Here is a 17374-nt window from a genome sequence, read left to right on the forward strand (position 1 = left end):
TTGGGTGGGGGGCAGGGCTGGGGTGGTGGTACAAGTCCCATTCCCCGCTCTTTGTTGTTGTATCTGAGCTCAGAGAATAACTCTCCCCACTGCAGATCTAACAGGTCTGCTCCCCAGAATCCTGGCTTCTCATCCATCCTAAATCTGCTCATTTGCTGCCTGCTGACTTCTGTGCCCTGGTCCTGTGATTGGCACGTGGTGGAGCCAGGTCTGCAGGGCCTCCTGCAACCACTCACTGAGATGGCCTTCCTGCCCACACTCTCCCCCAGGCTGCTGACACTGGGAGGCCAGACCTTTCACGTGCCCTTATCTTGTCAACAGCGCAGCAGCAACTGCTGCTATTTAGGAATAAAGCCTCCTGAACAGCTCACCCAGGGCATAAGAAACATGCAAAGAACCCATGAGGAGGAGCCAGAGGAAAGCCAGGCATTCGACCTACCAAGCTTTATGCCCAGGAGGTGAGTCCTCAGGCTTTTCTGCAGGTTTGGGACAGTGTCTTTGGAGACAGAGAATGAGCAACACAGGGAGCCTCTGTTACCCAAATATGTAACTTACCTCCTTGCACATCCTGGGTCAGGCTTCACCTCTAACTTCTACAGTCCAGGCCTGGAATCCACAACTCAGTTCTGCAATGAGAACAGAGTCCTTAGGGAAGAAAACCAGAGGCTTCAGCCTCAGTTCAGTCATATTTCCAGGGGAAGGAAGGCATTCCTGGATCCCTTTCCTCCCTGGCTACACCAATCACCAATTAGAGAAACAAAGAAAGAAGGCAGAGAGAACAGAGCTACTTAGACCCACCAACCCAAACTCCCATAGCTTTTCTCACTCTAGAAAGGGCTATTTCCTGACAATCCCCAACCAAGGGCCCTCAGACTCCAAAGCTTCAGGGAGGAGAAGCTTTAGGAAATACACCACTTCTGTGCAACCCACTTGCAGATATTCAGTCATTAGTTATCAAGTTGGACACCAGCCAGTGCCTGTCCTACCTGCCTACAAGTCACAGCTAGTTTTGATCCAGGAAAGGGAGGAACAGGAGACCTACACACCTTCTCAGGTTTCTCCAGAACTTGCTGAAGCTCCCTGTGTCCCTCCCATGCTGAAATGCTGGCCCCATGTCTCCTCACTCACTCCTTCCTACTTGTACACTGAGGCCTACCATGCAGGCCTGCAAGCCTTGTAATTCCCCAGCTGCAACACAAAAGAAAAACAGCCCATAGACAGTGGCAGAGACAACCGTTCAGTGGACATAGAATTCCTAAACAAAGGGTCCTGGAGTGACATGCCACAGTATTCAGCAAACAGCAGGCAGAACAAGGCAGCAATCTTCACTGCTGGGGGTATGGGGTGCGGAATTGAGGGGAGACTACAATTTATAGGGACCATTGACGGCTGATTGGCTCACCAGTCACCAGGAAAACCAGAGACTGGGGGCAGGGTCAACTGTGTAGATGGTTATTGATTACGCTCTACAATTAAGGGGATTGGGTAGTCATGTGGGTGAAGGATTGGTTGGTGAAGGAGAATGAACAGATAGCAAGAGAACAGTCATTTTGAATGACCTGACCATACAATTGTGTCTGGAGGTGCCAGCAAAATTTCCTCCAGAGCTTTCTCGACACTGTTCAATGGGCATCCACAGCCAGGCCTCATTTCCTGTGTGGGTGGAGTGGCGTTGGGGAGCCAACCTAACTGTTGATTGATTGAATCAATATATCAACATCCACAATTTTTATTTACAAATATTTACTGAATAATCTTAAAAGACTCAGAATATTGTTCAAAAGGATTAAGCCCAGAATGAAAGAATGTTTGTGGAAAAGGAAAAAGACATCAAAGAGATATTTCTAAATTAGCCTCCTCTGAGTGATAGATATGAGGAAAGGTCATTGATTGGGAAGATAACAAAATCCATAGAGAAGGGAGAAGACAGAACTACTAAAATACCAAGGCTTCCCTGGTGGCTCAGTGGAAAAGAATCCACCTGCCAAAGCAGGGCAGGAGGCACAGGTTCGATCCCTGGGTTGGAAAGACCCCCTGAAGGAAGAAATAGCAACCCAATCCCATATTCTTGCCTGGAGAGTCCCATGGGCAAAGGAGCCTGGTGGGCTACAGTCCATAGGGTCAAAAAGAGTCAGACACAAGCATGCACCTATGCACTCTTACATGAACAAAGCCAGGAGGGTACAACGTGGTCCTTCCCTTGGAACTTGCCTTATAAAGAAGGTGGCACCAAGATTTTAAGTTGAATTGGATCTTGTGAACCAGATGTCCTCCATCTATGTCCAGAGTTCTTGACTTTTGGTCACATATCCCTGAGGCTGGCCTTAAGGCCTGTGCTGCCTCGGTTGGCCGTGGAAGTGGAACAATCTTACTCTGTCTCTTCCAAACAAGGATGTAACTAGAAAGAAATGTATTTGTGCTTCTTAGGCTGGTGGAAGATATTCCCTAATCTTCCTCTCAGACTACCCAGCCCTCTCCTTTGCTGGCCTGCTTTTTGGACTCTCTAGAACCATAGACAAGGGTTTGGGTGCTGGTGAAGAATCTGTGCCTAATTCTGGGGAGACTCAGGGGAAAAGGAAGTAACTCCCAGAATCTGGGCATGTAAGGGGGCAGGGGCTGAGAGGCTGCTCTTCTGTGAATAAAGGAGGTTGGAGGATGTGAGAGCAGCTGGGTGGGGGGGGGGTATGCTCATTGTGTATCCCTATACCAGGAGGGGGTATGGTAGTGGAAGTGATCCAAGAGGAGCAGGAAGAGGGAGGAGGAGTGGGAACAATAAAACACTGGTGAGACACTAGTGAGGACACAGAGGAGAAAGGGAAACAAAGGCAGAAGAAGGAGGAGGATGAGCAGAGCTTGAGTGCCAAGGTGCTCTAGTCTCTGGTCCCAGAATTGCAGCTGCCCTCTCTTGAACTTCCCTTGAATTTATCCTGGACACACACAATGGGCACACACACACACACACACACACACACACCTCAGCTCCTCTCACACCCTCCAACCTCCTTTATTCACAGAAGAGCAGCCTCTCAGCCCCCACCCCCTCCCATGCCCAGATTCTGGGAGTTCTTTCCTTTTTCCCTGAGCCTCCCCAGAATTAGGCACAGATTCGTCACCAGCACCCAAACCCTTGTCTATGGTTGTGGAGAGTCCAAAGCATAGAACTCATCCAGTAGAAGAGGAAATGCAGGCCACATGGTGTATTGGGTCATCCTGAAGAATGATCAGCTGTCTCAGGCCATCCTGGGTTGTTATTTTTGAAGATGTCAAACTCATTCAAAAGAAACTCTGAGATCCTTGTTGCAGGCCATTGCTGCATGTAGCAAATTATGCTGTGCTGTGTGCTGTGCTCAGTTGCTCAGTCATGTCCAACTATGCTATGAAATCTTAAAGCACGTGATGACTCCTCATTCGAAAGTCATGGATAAGCCTTTAAAAGCAAAGCAGGTGGTCAGTGCTAATTACTGGAAATCAACAAGACTGGGGCAGATCCCCAAAAGGGCCAAGTAGGAGAAGCTGCTTAGGTCAATGACTAAGTGACCTCCTGTATTAGCTTGGGCTTCCAGGAAAAAAATGCAATGGACTGGGTGGCTTAACCAGAAATCTGTTTTCTCACAGTTTTGAGAAGTCCTAGATCATGGTTGGAACTTCCCAGCAATTCAGTTTCTGCTGCAAGCTCTCTTCCTGGCTTGGAGATAGTCCTTGCCTGGCTGGGTCCTCACAAGGTCTTTTCAGGTTACTTGAGCTGGGGTAGGGCAGAAGCCCAAGCTCTGTGGTATCTCTTCATTTAAGGACATGTATCCCTTTTCCTACTTGGAACTAGTCTGTTGTTCCATGTCCATTTCTAACTGTGGCTTCCTGACCTGCATACAGATTTCTCAAGAGGTACGTCAGGTGGTCTGGTATTCCCATCTCTTTCAGAATTTTCCAAAGTTTATTGTGATCCACAGTGAAAGGTTTTGGCATAGTCAATAAATTAGAAATAGATGTTTTTCTGGAATTCTCTTGCTCTCGATGATCCAGCGGATGTTGGCAATTTGATCTGTTTCCTCTGCCTTTTCTAAAACCTTGACTGCAGCCATGAAATTAACAGATGCTTACTCCTTGGAAGGAAAGCTATGACCAACCTAGACAATATATTGAAAAGCAGAGACATTACCTTGTCAACAAAGGTCCATCTAGTCAAGGCTATGGTTTTTCCAGTAGTCATGTATGGATGTGAGAGTTGGACTATAAAGAAAGCTGGGCCAAAAGGAGAAGGGGATGACAGAGGATGAGATGGCTGGATGGAATCACTGACTCGATGGATGTGAGTCTGAGTGAACTCCAGGAGTTGGTGATGGACAGGGAGGCCTGGCATGCTGTGATTCATGGGGTTGCAAAGAATTGGACACGACTGAGCGACTGAACTGAACTGAACTGAGTGCTTAAGAATAGATGCTTTTGAACTGTGGTGTTGGATAAGACTCTTTAGAGTCCCTTGGACTGTGAGGAGATCCAACCAGTCCATCCTAAAGAGATCAGTCCTGGGTGTTCACTGGAAGGACTGATGCTGAAGCTGAAACTCCAATACTTTGGCCACCTGATGCAAACAGCTAATTCATTTGAAAAGACCCGGATGCTGGGGAAGACTGAGGACAGGCGTAGAAGGGGATGACAGAGGATGAGATGGTTGGATGGCATCACCGACTCAATGGACATGAGTTTGGGTAGACTCTGGGAGTTGGTGAAGGACAGGGAGGCCTGGCGTGCTGCAGTCCATGGGGTCACAAAGAGTCAGACACGACTGAGCGACAACTGAAACTGAAACATCCTATCAGATCAGTGCCCCAAGGCTATGCTCTCATTTAAATTTAATTACATCCTTCAAAGTTCCTTCTCCAAATACAGCTTCACTGGGGAATAGCGTCCAAGATATGAATTTGTGGGGGGTGGGGGAGGGAAACAGATATACTCAGCTCCTAACACCCTCCCCAGCCTCCTCCCCCCATGAAGGCATTTGCAGCTCTCAACTCTGATTCCTGGGAACTGCCCAGGCTGGGTCCTCAGATTCGTCTCCCCACAGGCATTTTCCTTTTCTCTCTCTGACTCAGATGCCTCAATACGGGGCCCAGCTGTTGACTGGCTGACCGTCAGAAGCAGTGGACTGACTTGCTTTCACCTGGATCACTTTCAGAATGGAGCAGCCACCACTGACTGATATGCTTGCGGAAATGTGTTCACTGGGGAGACTGGCTGTGATAGACTAATGCTTCCCCAAAGATGCCCACATCTGGGTCCCTGGAGTTTGTGATTATGTTACTTGACATGGAAAAAGAGAATTTGTGGGTGTGATTAAATTAAGGAAAAGTCAGGTGGGCCTTAGGAAGCATCACTACGAACAAAGTTCACGGAGGTGATGGAATTCCGGTTGAGCTATTTCAAATCCTAACAGATGATGCTGTGAAAGTGCTGCACTCAATATGCCAGCACATTTGGAAAACTCAGCAATGGCCACAGGCCTGGAAAAGGTCAATTTTCATTCCAATCCCAGAGAAAGGTAATGCCAAAGAATGCTCGAACTACTGCACAATTGCACTCATCTCACACGCTAATAGAGCAATGCTTAAAATTCTCCAAGCCAGGCTTCAGCAATACGTGAACTGTGAACTTCCAGATGTTCAAGCTGGTTTTAGAAAAGGCAGAGGAACAGAGATCAAATTGTCAACATCCCTGGATCATCAAAAAAGCAAGAGAGTTCCAGAAAAACATCTATTTCTGCTTTACTGATTATGCCAAAGCCTTTGTGTGGATCATAATTGCCAGGAGCCAGCACAGGAGACCCCACCAATGACAAGGTCATGAGGAGGAGACCTGACAGGCAAGGCGGATCAGGACTCGAGGGACTCCCTGGACCTGCTCGAGCATCTACCCTGAAACCAAAATCTGTCTGTCTATTGTTACCTATATTATGCCTTTCACCAACTCTTTTGACATTAACAGGCGTCTGTCCCCGACCACTATTCTCTGAAGAAAATCAACTTAGGGCTCTAGTTAATAAGTCTCCTGGGCACGAAAGGAGTATTTCAATTCAAACCCCTCTATTGGCATTTTAGCTTGCTTGACAGGTTTATCCACACTCTTGCAACTAACGCACATGATTGTTCACAACATCCCAACCATGAAAGGCACGGGAAGCCTAAGCATTCTAAAAGTCCTAATGGGCATAGAGCCCTTCGAGGGGTGCAAAATTATTAGAACAGTACTGGTGAAGGGTTCCACTGTTGAGCCAATGCTCGCTGCCAAGCTTCCATATCCCTTATCTATTGTGTGCCTGGGAGTGCATTAGTTAATATAGTTGGAATGTAGGAAAAACAAGTAGTAGCCTTGGCATTAGCAATGTAAGACCTTTGAGTTAATAAGTTCTTTCTTTTTGTAACCCACTGCACCTTTGCTCCATAAGAATGTAACTTTATTTAGTACTTTCTGGGGGTGACACAGATTGGAAAAATAAAGAAAAAACACTTTAAAGGAAAATAAGTTCTCTGGTTGACCAACCTTTATCAGAAAAGGGTCATAAAATGTCAACAGGCCTCCGGGTCAGAAGATAATGTACATAACATAAGACCCTTGTAAATGGAAAGGTATGCAGAAAACATCCTGGTTTCAATAAAGGTCAAAACTGATGGAATGTTGAGCTGACTCTGCATGACTCTGCATCTTTCACTTCTGGAAATGTGTAACTCAGGGTATAAAAGCTCCTTTTGAAAATAAAGCTGCAGACCCCGTTTCACCTAAGCTTGGTCTCCCCGTGTCATCTTTCGCTGATGCCATTCATCCTGAGGGTATCCCTGGACTCTGCTGAGGCTGGACCGCAGCACACAATAAACTGTGGAACATTCTGAAAGAGATGGGAATACCAGACCACCTGATCTGCCTCTTGAGAAATCTGTATACAGGTTAGGAAGCAACAGTTGGAACTGGACATGGAATAACAGACTGGTTCCAAATAGGAAAAGGAGTATGTCAAGGCTGTATATTGTCACCCTGCTTATTTAACTTATATGCAGAGTACATCATGAGAAATGCTGGGCTGGAGGAAGCCAAAGCTAGAATCAAGATTGCGGGGAGATATATCAATAACCTCAGATATGCAATGACACCACCCTTATGGCAGAAAGTGAAGAAGAACTAAAGAGCCTCTTGATGAAAGTGAAAGAGGAGAGTGAAAAGTTGGCTTAAAGCTTGACATTCAGAAAACTAAGAAAATGGCATCCAGTCCCATCACTTCATGGCAAACAGATGGGGAAACAGTGGCTGATTTTATTTTTCTGGGCTCCAAAATCACTGCAGATGGTGATTGCAGCCATGAAATTAAAAGACGCTTGCTCCTTGGAAGGAAAGTTATGACCAACCTAGATAGCATATTAAAAAGCAGAGACATTACTTTGTCAACAAAGGTCCATCTAGTCAAGGCTATGGTTTTTCCAGTGGTCACGTATAGATGTGAGAGTTGGACTATAAATAAAGCTGAGTGCCGAAGAATTGATGCTTTTGAACTGTGGTGTTGGAGAAGACTCTTGAGAGTCCCTTGGACTGCAAGGAGATCCAACCAGTCCATCCTAAAGGAGATCAGTCCTGGGTGTTCATTGGAGGGACTGATGTTGAAGCTGAAACTCCAATACTTTGGCCACCTGATGCAGAGAGCTGACTCATTTGAAAATACTCTGATGCTGGGAAAGATTGAGGGCCAGAGGAGAAGGGGACGGCAGAGAATGAGATGGTTGGATGGCATCACCGACACAATGGACATGGATTTGGGTGGACTCTGGGAGTTGGTGATGCACAGGGAGGCCTGGTGTGCTGCCTCCATGTGCTGTGACATGGGGTCACAAAGAGTCAGACAGGACTGAGTGACTGAACTGAACTGAGATGGAGGCCCCATGGAATCACAAAGTTCATACAGACAGAAGGAAAGTTTGTGTCAGAATAATGTGTTGTGAGAATAACTTGATCAGCTGTAATTATCTTTGAAGATGACAGGGGCCTATGTGAGTAGAATGTGGGCATCTTCTAGAGGCTGGACAAGGCAAAGAAAGAGATTCTCTCTTAGCATCTCCAGGAAGAATCACCACAACCCAACTGTCACTTTGATTTTGGCCCAGGGAGATGCATCTTGGACTTCTGAACTCCAGAGTCATAAAATAATAAACGTGTGTTGTTTTAAGCCACGAAGTGTGTAGTAACAGGTTATAGGAGCAATAGGAAACTCCTACAGTGGACAGTGGTGGATAAAGAATATTTAAAGTCAGTGTGCAGGATGAGTAGTGTCAGCTGTTCCAAGAAAGGACAGGTTTTCCTGAAAGTTAACTGGGTGCTGAGTTCAAGATTTTCCCTCCAGGCTAGTCACTTTCCCTCTTAAGCCAAATGCACTTCAAGGATCAAGTTCCTCCACTCCTTGGTCTCTGGTCTGAAAAGCAAGCTGGTTGCCTTCTCTAGCCTCCCCATTCCCGGCCCTCAGGTCTAACCCAGTCTTATCCAGTAAGAAAAAACATACAAACCTCATTCTTCAAGCAAACACATCATCTTTCAATCCCTTATTTTGGTCATCAGCTTCTTCAGAATCTTCAACTTTTGTATTCTGTATGGTGAGAAAAAGGACTTCCCTGGTGGCTCAGAGGTTAAGGTGTCTGCCTCCAATGCAGGTTTGATCCCTGGGTCGGGAAGATCCTCTGGAGAAGGAAATGGTAACTCACTCCAGTATTCTTGCCTGGAGAATCCCATGGATGGAGAAGCCTGGTAGGCTACAGTCCATGGTGTCGCAGAGTCAGACACGACTGAGCGACTTCACTTTTAAACATGGTACCTGGGAGACCATGAGGATGAAGTAAGAAGGTGCACAGAAAATACACCATGTAGAACTTTGAGATATAACTCTTGTCAACTACAAACTGGCACTTGCCATCTATCTTTACAAGGATTAAAGGCTGTGGCCGCTAATTTTCAACACCCCCTGAAAGGAGTTCAGGGTGGAGAGCAGAAATGAGCCCACTCTGTACTCTGGGAAAAACTGAGAACAAGTCTTCAGATAATGATGTATTTTCAGGACCCGATTTTATGACCCGAATATCTCCTAGTACTTAGAAAAGTACTAAAATCCTTCATGGTGACATGTAATCCTCATGACTAGCAGTAACCTTCTGCAAAGAATCTGCAGTTGAATGCACATACTCTCCCTTCACATACACTGACCTTCACCCCTACCTTTGTGGAGCAAGTTCTCAGAGCTATCTGAAATGTTGCCTCCTGAGCTCCTCATTTTGCCCCAAATAATACTTGAACTCACAACTCTGACGCTGTGCTTTTTTTTTTTTTTTAAAGTTAGCACCCTGAATCTATATGTCTACATACGGAACACATACTTATGGTTTATTTTGTTCCTACAAATATATATTTACATTCATTGTTTTACAACTTATTACTTCTTAAAACAAAATTGGATCAGCATAACAGAGGACCGCAGAATTACTATTCTCAGCATGTAACCCAGTACAAGGGTGGCCCTGGTGGCTCAGACGGTAAAGCGTCTGCCTGGAATGCAGGAGACCCAGGTTCGATTCCTGGGTTGGGAAGATCCCCTGGAGAAGGAAATGGCAATCCACTCCAGCACTCTTGCCTGGAAAATCCCATGGACGGAAGAGCCTGATAGGCTACAGGCCATGGGGTCGCAAAGAGTCGGACACGACTGAGCGACTTCAGTTTCTTAACCTAGAATAAAGGTTAAGAATGCAAGGAGGCTGGCTAAATTCCCCCACATCTCACCTAAAGAATAAACGGTTTGCTTCCACTGATTCCTGGGCTCCCTAAGCTGTCCGGAATCATGACGTCACTTCTCTTCCAGCAGCCGGCCTGGGGTCAGAGAGGAGATGAGGGGCATGGGACAGGGCGTGGCTTATGTAAATTTTGCAGCGGAAGTGGTACAGTTCCTGGCCACCAGTTCCTGGCCTGCCATTTTGCCGGTTGTGGAAGTTTTTCCCGAGATACTGTTTGGATTTTATCAGAAGAGTTGTTAGGAGTGCCCGAGAGGCGCGGGAAACGATGGGGTGCGGTCGGTGGTGGAAGAGATGGTGGCAATAGCAAAGTGAGCCTGTGCGTACAGTGAACGTGTCTAAGGCTGTATGGGCGGCGGGCAGAATTACTTCATACTTACCTGGCAGGGGAGATACTGTGATCACGAAGGTGGTTCTCCCAGGGCGAGGCTCACCCATTGCACTGCGGGTGTGTTGACCTCTGTGATTTCCCCAAATGCGGGAAACTCGACTGCATAATTTGTGGTAGTGGAGGACTGCATGCGCGCTTTCCCCTGGTGTCTATGGTTTCAACAATAAAACTACTTTCTACCGTAATGTGGGATTTCCCTGGCTGCTCAGGCGGTTTGAAATATCTTGCAACGCAGGAAGCTCTCGGAAAGATTTCCTGGAGAAAAAAATGGCGAACCCCATGGATGAAAGAGCCTGGTCAGTCCATGAGATTGCAAAAAGTAAACACGATTAAAAAATAAGTTCAGCTGAGTAGTGAATACATTGCTCCCTCAAGCTATTAACTTTTTATGTTTTTGTATTGTACATAGAGGCTATGCGTTGTTTTATATATATATACTATAGTAGCTAGTTCAGTTCATCGTGTTGACTCTGTAGACCCCGAGGACTGCAGCATGCCAGGCCTCTCTGTCCATCACCAACTCCCAGCGTTTAATGAAACTCAAGTCCGTTGAGTCAGTGATGCCATCCAACCATCTCATCCTCTGAAGTAATCTTGCCAGGATTACAAGTGTGAATCTCATCAGTGTCTGTATCTACAGGTCCAAAACAGGGACCACTAGACATATGGCTGTTGAATAGTTACAAAGTAGTAGGACTGACTCCAATCCCCAGAACCCATGTTCCTTTGCCTGAGGACTTTCTCTGCCCCACTGGAGCCTGCTCAGCCAGAATGGTGAGAGAATTAAAAGTCTACTACCCTCAACAGCTCCTAACCAACCAATGATAAAAGCTGAGGTATAAAGACCCCAGGTCCCTAAGTCCTCAGATGCGATAGCTGAAAGGCACCTTTTACACTTGCTCCCAGAGTGTGAATCCCAGCTACCCACAGTGGTAATTCACTCCATCAGATCAGATCAGTCGCTCAGTCATGTCCAACTCCTTGTGACCCCATGAATCGCAGCACGCCAGGCCTCCCTCTCACTCCATAATGTACCTTTATTTATATTATATAAATTATTTATTTATATATTATAATTCACTCCATAATGTACCTTTATTGAGAGGCTGCGTTCCTTTCCATGTCCTGGTTTCCAGCTCCCCAATGTTTCCCAAGGATCACCTTCCAAATAAATTAATTGCATCAGATCTTACTCTCAGAGTTTGTTTCTGAGACTGCCTAAATCACCAGTCCCCTTAGTTTTCCACGTGACTGTTAGCATTTATCACCATGTTGCACTGTCATTCTTCTCCTGGTAGAGAAATATTTATCTGTATTTGATCTTTATTAAAAGTGAAAAGGGAAAGGCAGCTCCAGAAAACAATGTGGTTTAGGAAAAAGAAAAAAAAAAAAAAGGTGAGAGTATCTCTTTGTGGGAATAAAGAATATTCCTGCATATTTAACGTGCAAATACAGGCCTGCTTAGTATACTGACATTATCTGCCTGACCCTCTGCTGTTCATGCTTGGGATCCCTGATTTACAGCACTGAAAACTCTTGTTAAAATTCAGGAGTCATTAACCCTTGACTTTGAATGAGGCTCTGAGATTAGCTAGGCAGCCATCTGGGAGCATACACTCGGACCAGGAAGGAAGACACAGACATTTCAATGGGAGGAAGGACCAAAGGAAATCTTGGCACTGAGGCCAGGCAAGGGAGCTCCAGATGGCATCAGGGTAGGGTTCCCTGAAGGGAGGTGAGGTAAGTTGTTTCCTGATCTTGTGAAAACATCTTGCCCCACAGCGTCCACTGGTCTCCATGTCCACACCCTCCATTAGAGCTTGGTTCTCTTTAAACCAACACAGCTTCTGGGTGTGTCTCACTTGACTTGATAGGAATCCCTGGAGGGTGCAAGCTATATGTAGTCTATTTGTATCCCCAGGGTCTGACACAGGGCTTGCCATGCAGTTGATGCCTAGTAAAGGTTTGTCTTAAATGTCTGTGGGCCAACTTGACCCTAGGGTGAGGGATCTGAATTGCTATGTAAGCCAGGGGGCGCTGTAGTTCAATGTTCATTTCTCGGTTGGGAAACTGAAAAGGATATTATTTTGAGCTGTACATTGCAGAGTATATATATATTTATATTATTTATATATATATACATTTATATTTATATATTTATATTTATATATATAATGTATATTATATATAATATAGGGTAGGGGGCTATTATATATATAATAATATATATATATTTATATTTATATAAATAAATTTATATTTATATAAATATTTATATAAATATATTTATAATATATTTTATATTATATATATATATATAATATACATTGCAGAGTATATATAAGAGTATACTAGCTGGCACCACCAGAGAAGGCAATGGCACCCCACTCCAGTACTCTCGCCTGGAAAATCCCATGGATGAAGGAGCCTCGTGGGCTGCAGTCCATGGGGTCGCTGAGGGTCGGACACGACTGAGCGATTTCACATTCACTTTTCACTTTCATGCATTGGAGAAGGAAATGGCAACCCACTCCAGTGTTCTTGCCTGGAGAATCCCAGGGATGGGGGAGCCTGGTGGGCTGCCGTCTATGGGGTCGCACAGAGTCGGACACGACTGAAGCAACTTAGCACTTAGCAGTAGCACTGAGGACCTGGATTCTCATTTATAATTCATGTGACTGTAACCTTAAAAGTTGGAGACATGCACAATATTTTTCTATTAAACACAACTTTTAAACATTGGTAGAATTATATTTCTTTTGTGTGTATGCTCAGTCACTCAGTTTTATCCAACTCTTTTGGGTCCATGGATCATATCCCACCGGGCTCCTCTGTCCATGGGATTTCCCAGGCTAGAATACTGGAGTGGGTTGCCATTTTCTATTCCAGAGGATCTTCTTGACTCAGGGATCGAATTTGCATTTCTTGTGTCTCCTGAATTGGCAGGCGAGTTCTTGGGAAGCCCCATATTTCCTTTAAGGTATATATAGCATTATCAGCTATGTAGAAGATTATATTTGCATTATTGTGCTCTTATACTTTTTAGTTGTCAATGTGGTTACTGGAGAATTTTAAACTACGTGTGTGACTTGCATTTTCATTACATTACAGCACTGCTGTCTATTCTACCACCAAGAAGGAAGTGTGAAGGACAGAAACACTTATTAAAGTACACCCTAGTATACAGTTTAGACTGTGGGAATGCTACAGAAAAACCAACTCAGTTTCTTCAACAAATGAATGATTTAAAGGGAAAAAAAGGACAGCAATAGACCAAGAGAGATGGAGAGCGAGTGAGAGAGAGAGCAAGGAAGAAAGGAAAGAAGAAATTGAAGGTAAGCATACGTGTAAGACAGAGAAGGCGATGGCAAACCACTCCAGTACTCTCGCCTGGAAAATCCCATGGACAGAGGAGCCTGGTAGGCTGCAGTCCATGGGGTTGCTAAGAGTCAGACATGACTGAGCAACTTCACTTTGACTTTTCACTTTCATACATTGGAGAAGGAAATGGCAACCCACTCCAGTGTTCTTGCCTGGAGAATCCCAGGGATGGGGGAGCCTGGTGGGCTGCCGTCTCTGGGGTGGTGTAGAGTCGGACACGACTGAAGCGACGTAGCAGCAGTAGCATATATGTAAGAGACTTAAATGCATTATCTTACTGATTCCAGTTTGTGGATTCCATTTGGATCCAAAAAAGAATACTAACTTAGAAACAATAATGGAGGAGGGGGAGCGGGGCTTCCCTGGTTAAGAATTTGCCTAGCAATGCAGAGGACACAGGTTTGATCCCTGGTCCAGGAAGATCCCACATGGTGTGGGGCTCCTAAGCCCACAAGCCGCAACAACTGAGCACATGGGCAGCAACTACTGAAGCCCAAGAAACCAGCAAACGGCAAGAGAGGAGCTCCCCCTCTCCACAGCTGGAGAAGCCCTGCACCAAGCCATAAAGACCCAGGGCAGCCATAAACAAATAAATTAATTTTAAAAGCCTATGTGATCAAATAAGCTGAAAAAAATGCCGCATTTTTAAACATGGAATTTTTGAATAGTCTTTTATGATATTAAAGATTTTGAATTAATTTATGATTATAATGGCATGATGATAATACTTTCAAAAAGAGTTCTCATTGAGGGGAAACATGCTGACATAATTATAGATGAAACATGATGTCTGAGATTTCCTTTAAAAAAATAGGAAAAGGTAAGTGCATGGATATAGTAAGACAAGTTCAACCATAAGCTGGTAATTGTAGACCATGCCTGACAAAGGTGGGAGTGTTCTGTTGTCTACTTTTGTGTACTACCGAAATTTTGGATTTGAAAAAGAATAATAGGAGAACACAGGTCCACCTAGAATAATAGCAGCTGAATCTCTCAACATACAATTCTGAGGGCTAGGGACTAACAGAGAGAGTCAAGGACACCATTCAAAACCCTGCCCCAAACAACCAGGGACCAGAGAACACTGTGGGTGTGACTTGGTTTGTATTCAGCTAGGTCTGGGAGCCACACAGCAGCAGAGGGATCAACAAAGACCCTGCATATAGAGGAGAGCGCATCAGGGAGAGAGTACTCCGGACAGAACTCAGGTAAAGTAACTCACAGAAAGAGCATGTGGATAAACTCAGAGGGTGTCTGAGACATGATTGGCTCTAGCTCTGGTGACTAGGGAATTGATAGGAAGGGGTTCGACAGTGCAGAGGACCGAGGGTGGCAATCTTGAGGAGGCACAATTACTGGGATCAGGTGTGAGACCGAGCTGAAGGGAGCACCCTTTGGACACTTGTGGTGATGAAAAAAGAATGGTGCCACTGGCAGAAATTAAAGGTCCTACCGGAAGAAATAGAATCCCCAAATCAAGAGACACACCAAGCCTTTCCCCCAAGCCTTAGCTCTGCTAGAATAACTGGACAAGACAGAACTAAAACAAAGAAATCAACTAGGCCACTCAAAGCACTAATCCCTTCTGAACTGGAACAAGTGTTTCTCATTCAGGTAAATCTAGTCATGTGAAGATGAAAACTATATAGCAGACATTTCTTCCAAGGTGACAGAAGAAAAAAGTGTAAAATGAGAGTCAAAAATTTCAGCAAGTGAAAAGATTGCCTCAAAATTAATAAAAAAAAAAATTGGGAAATGTAAAATGGCATCCATATTTTGAATTGTTCTGAACAAAGCATTTGTAGATACATGCACATGGAGAAAACTTCAATATTTTACGTAAGAAATATGGAACACGAGATAGAAGTAGACAGGAAAGGAGAAATGAGAAATTGGAACTGGCAGAGACTTAAAAAAATTGAAGGTAAAGAAAACTCTTTGAAAAAAAAAAAGGCTGAATAGAGAACATATTTATCCCAACTTATAAGGGGCACTGCATTACAAATGAAAGCATCAAACAGAATAGAAATGAACAAAAGATAGTGAGAAAGGATCTGAGAGAAAGTCATAGAGACCTAGGGGAAGTAGACCTGGAATGGTCAGTACTAAGACCTATCCTAGTAGAGCTGAAAGACTTTTTTTGAAGAAGAAAAAATGTCCTGAAGCTCCAGACCACCCTTTGCCCTCAGTGAAGAAAAATCAATTTACATTCTACATCTCAGCAGGACATACAAAGTAAGATATTATTTAAAAAAAAAAATCAATAGAACTCATTGTGGACAAGTTCTTTATATTTAGCCAAGGTATCTGTACTGTATCAAAGCAACAGAAAACAAGTATTAAATATATCAAACTTAAGGAGTCCTCAGTCCATCATGAGAAATCTTTAAAGATGAACTCTGCTCATCAAGAATTGACTGGAAACTATGAGTTTCGTACATCTGGTCATCACTGAATATATGTGATTGTAGATGTAAGCCACTGTGTCGTGGGCCCTGCTCTGGGGGCAGCCTAGGTACACCCTCAAACTTCTTCAGGGAGGCTGCTGGTACTCCCAGAGTGGGACAGCCATCCTTTGCCACTAGGGGGTCGAAAGGACCCAGTGGGCCCCTCCTCCAGCTCCTACCTCTACCCTACCAGTTAGCACATAAACAAAAAAAGGTAGGAAAAATATAGTATATAAAGGGTATACATTTGATTGGGTTGAAATAATACCATAAGGTAATAATACTATAAGGTAGGTAAACACAGAAAAAAAAGCAGAATAATGTCCTCAAGCATCACAGTAGTAAAAAGTTGAAGTTGACAGATAACATTTAAAACATATACTTCAAATATTAGAAATATGACAAAATACTAAAGGACTAACGTGTCAAAAATTTTAGTGCAGTAACTACCTATCCAGGTCAGACACGACTGAGCGACTTCACTTTCAGTTTCATGCGTTGGAGAAGGAAATGGCAACCCACTCCAGTATTCTTGCCTGGAGAATCCCAGGGATGGGGGATTGGTGGGCTGGTGCCTATGGGGTCGCACAGAGTCGGACACGACTAAAGTGACTTAGCAGCAGCAGGCCTTCCAAAATACCAAAAGACACACACCCACAAATATGCATACATAAAGAAAATAAAATAAGAGAGAAAGAAACACAGAAGATACAATCTATTACAAATGGTAAATATAGATGAAAAGATGTGAGAGGAGTTTAAGATACAAAACTGAACAGGAGAAACAAAGGGGCTTCCCTGGTAGCTCAGCTGGTAAAAAATCTGCCTGCGATTCAGGAGAGCCCAGATCAATTCCTGGTTTTCTAGGATTCCCTGGAGAAGGGATAGGATACCCACTCTAGTATTCTTGGGCTTCCCTGGTGGAATCTGCCTGCAATGGTGGACACCTGGGTTCGATCCCTGGGTTGGAAAAATCCCCTGAAGTAGACCATGGCAACCCATTCCAGTACTCTTGCCTGGAGAATCCCCATGGACACAGGAGCCTGGCGGGCTATAGTCCATGGGGTTGCAAAGAGTCAGACACAACTGAGCAACTAATCACAGCATGGCACATGAGAACAAGAGTATTGATATTAATAAAATCAATCATGTTAATAATGGATTGTGGATGGGGGAGAGGTGGGAAGGAGGTTCAAGAAGGAGGGGACATATTTATTCTTATGTTTGATTCCCACTGCTGTATGGCAGAAACCAACACTACATTGTAAAGCAGTTAGCCTCCAATTAAAAATAAATGTAAGAAAATAATGGAATATAACAGTGAATTTTAAAAAAGCATGAGTCCACAG

General features: G+C 44.4%; 1 long non-coding RNA gene and 2 other non-coding genes across 4 annotated transcripts; all 3 read left to right on the top strand.

Annotated features, from left to right (window-relative positions):
• The first annotated feature begins 36 nt into the window (after nt 1-36).
• On the top strand, nt 37-15243 carry LOC132344848 (uncharacterized). 2 transcript variants are annotated; one of them, XR_009493876.1, is made up of 3 exons: nt 37-458; nt 13309-13532; nt 14691-15243. It is a non-coding gene; the product is annotated as an uncharacterized lncRNA (long non-coding RNA). The 2 variants fall into 2 exon arrangements; XR_009493877.1 differs by lacking the exon at nt 37-458 and adding an exon at nt 9544-10125.
• Nucleotides 9537-9608, top strand: TRNAS-GGA (transfer RNA serine (anticodon GGA)). The gene has a single exon. It is a non-coding gene; the product is annotated as a tRNA-Ser (tRNA).
• Nucleotides 10179-10342, top strand: LOC112446133 (U1 spliceosomal RNA). Its single transcript, XR_003034204.1, has one exon. It is a non-coding gene; the product is annotated as a U1 spliceosomal RNA (small nuclear RNA).
• Nucleotides 15244-17374: the final 2131 nt, after the last annotated feature.

The sequence above is a fragment of the Bos taurus genome, chromosome 3 (genome assembly GCF_002263795.3).
Source record: "Bos taurus isolate L1 Dominette 01449 registration number 42190680 breed Hereford chromosome 3, ARS-UCD2.0, whole genome shotgun sequence".
NCBI lineage: Eukaryota > Metazoa > Chordata > Mammalia > Artiodactyla > Bovidae > Bos > Bos taurus.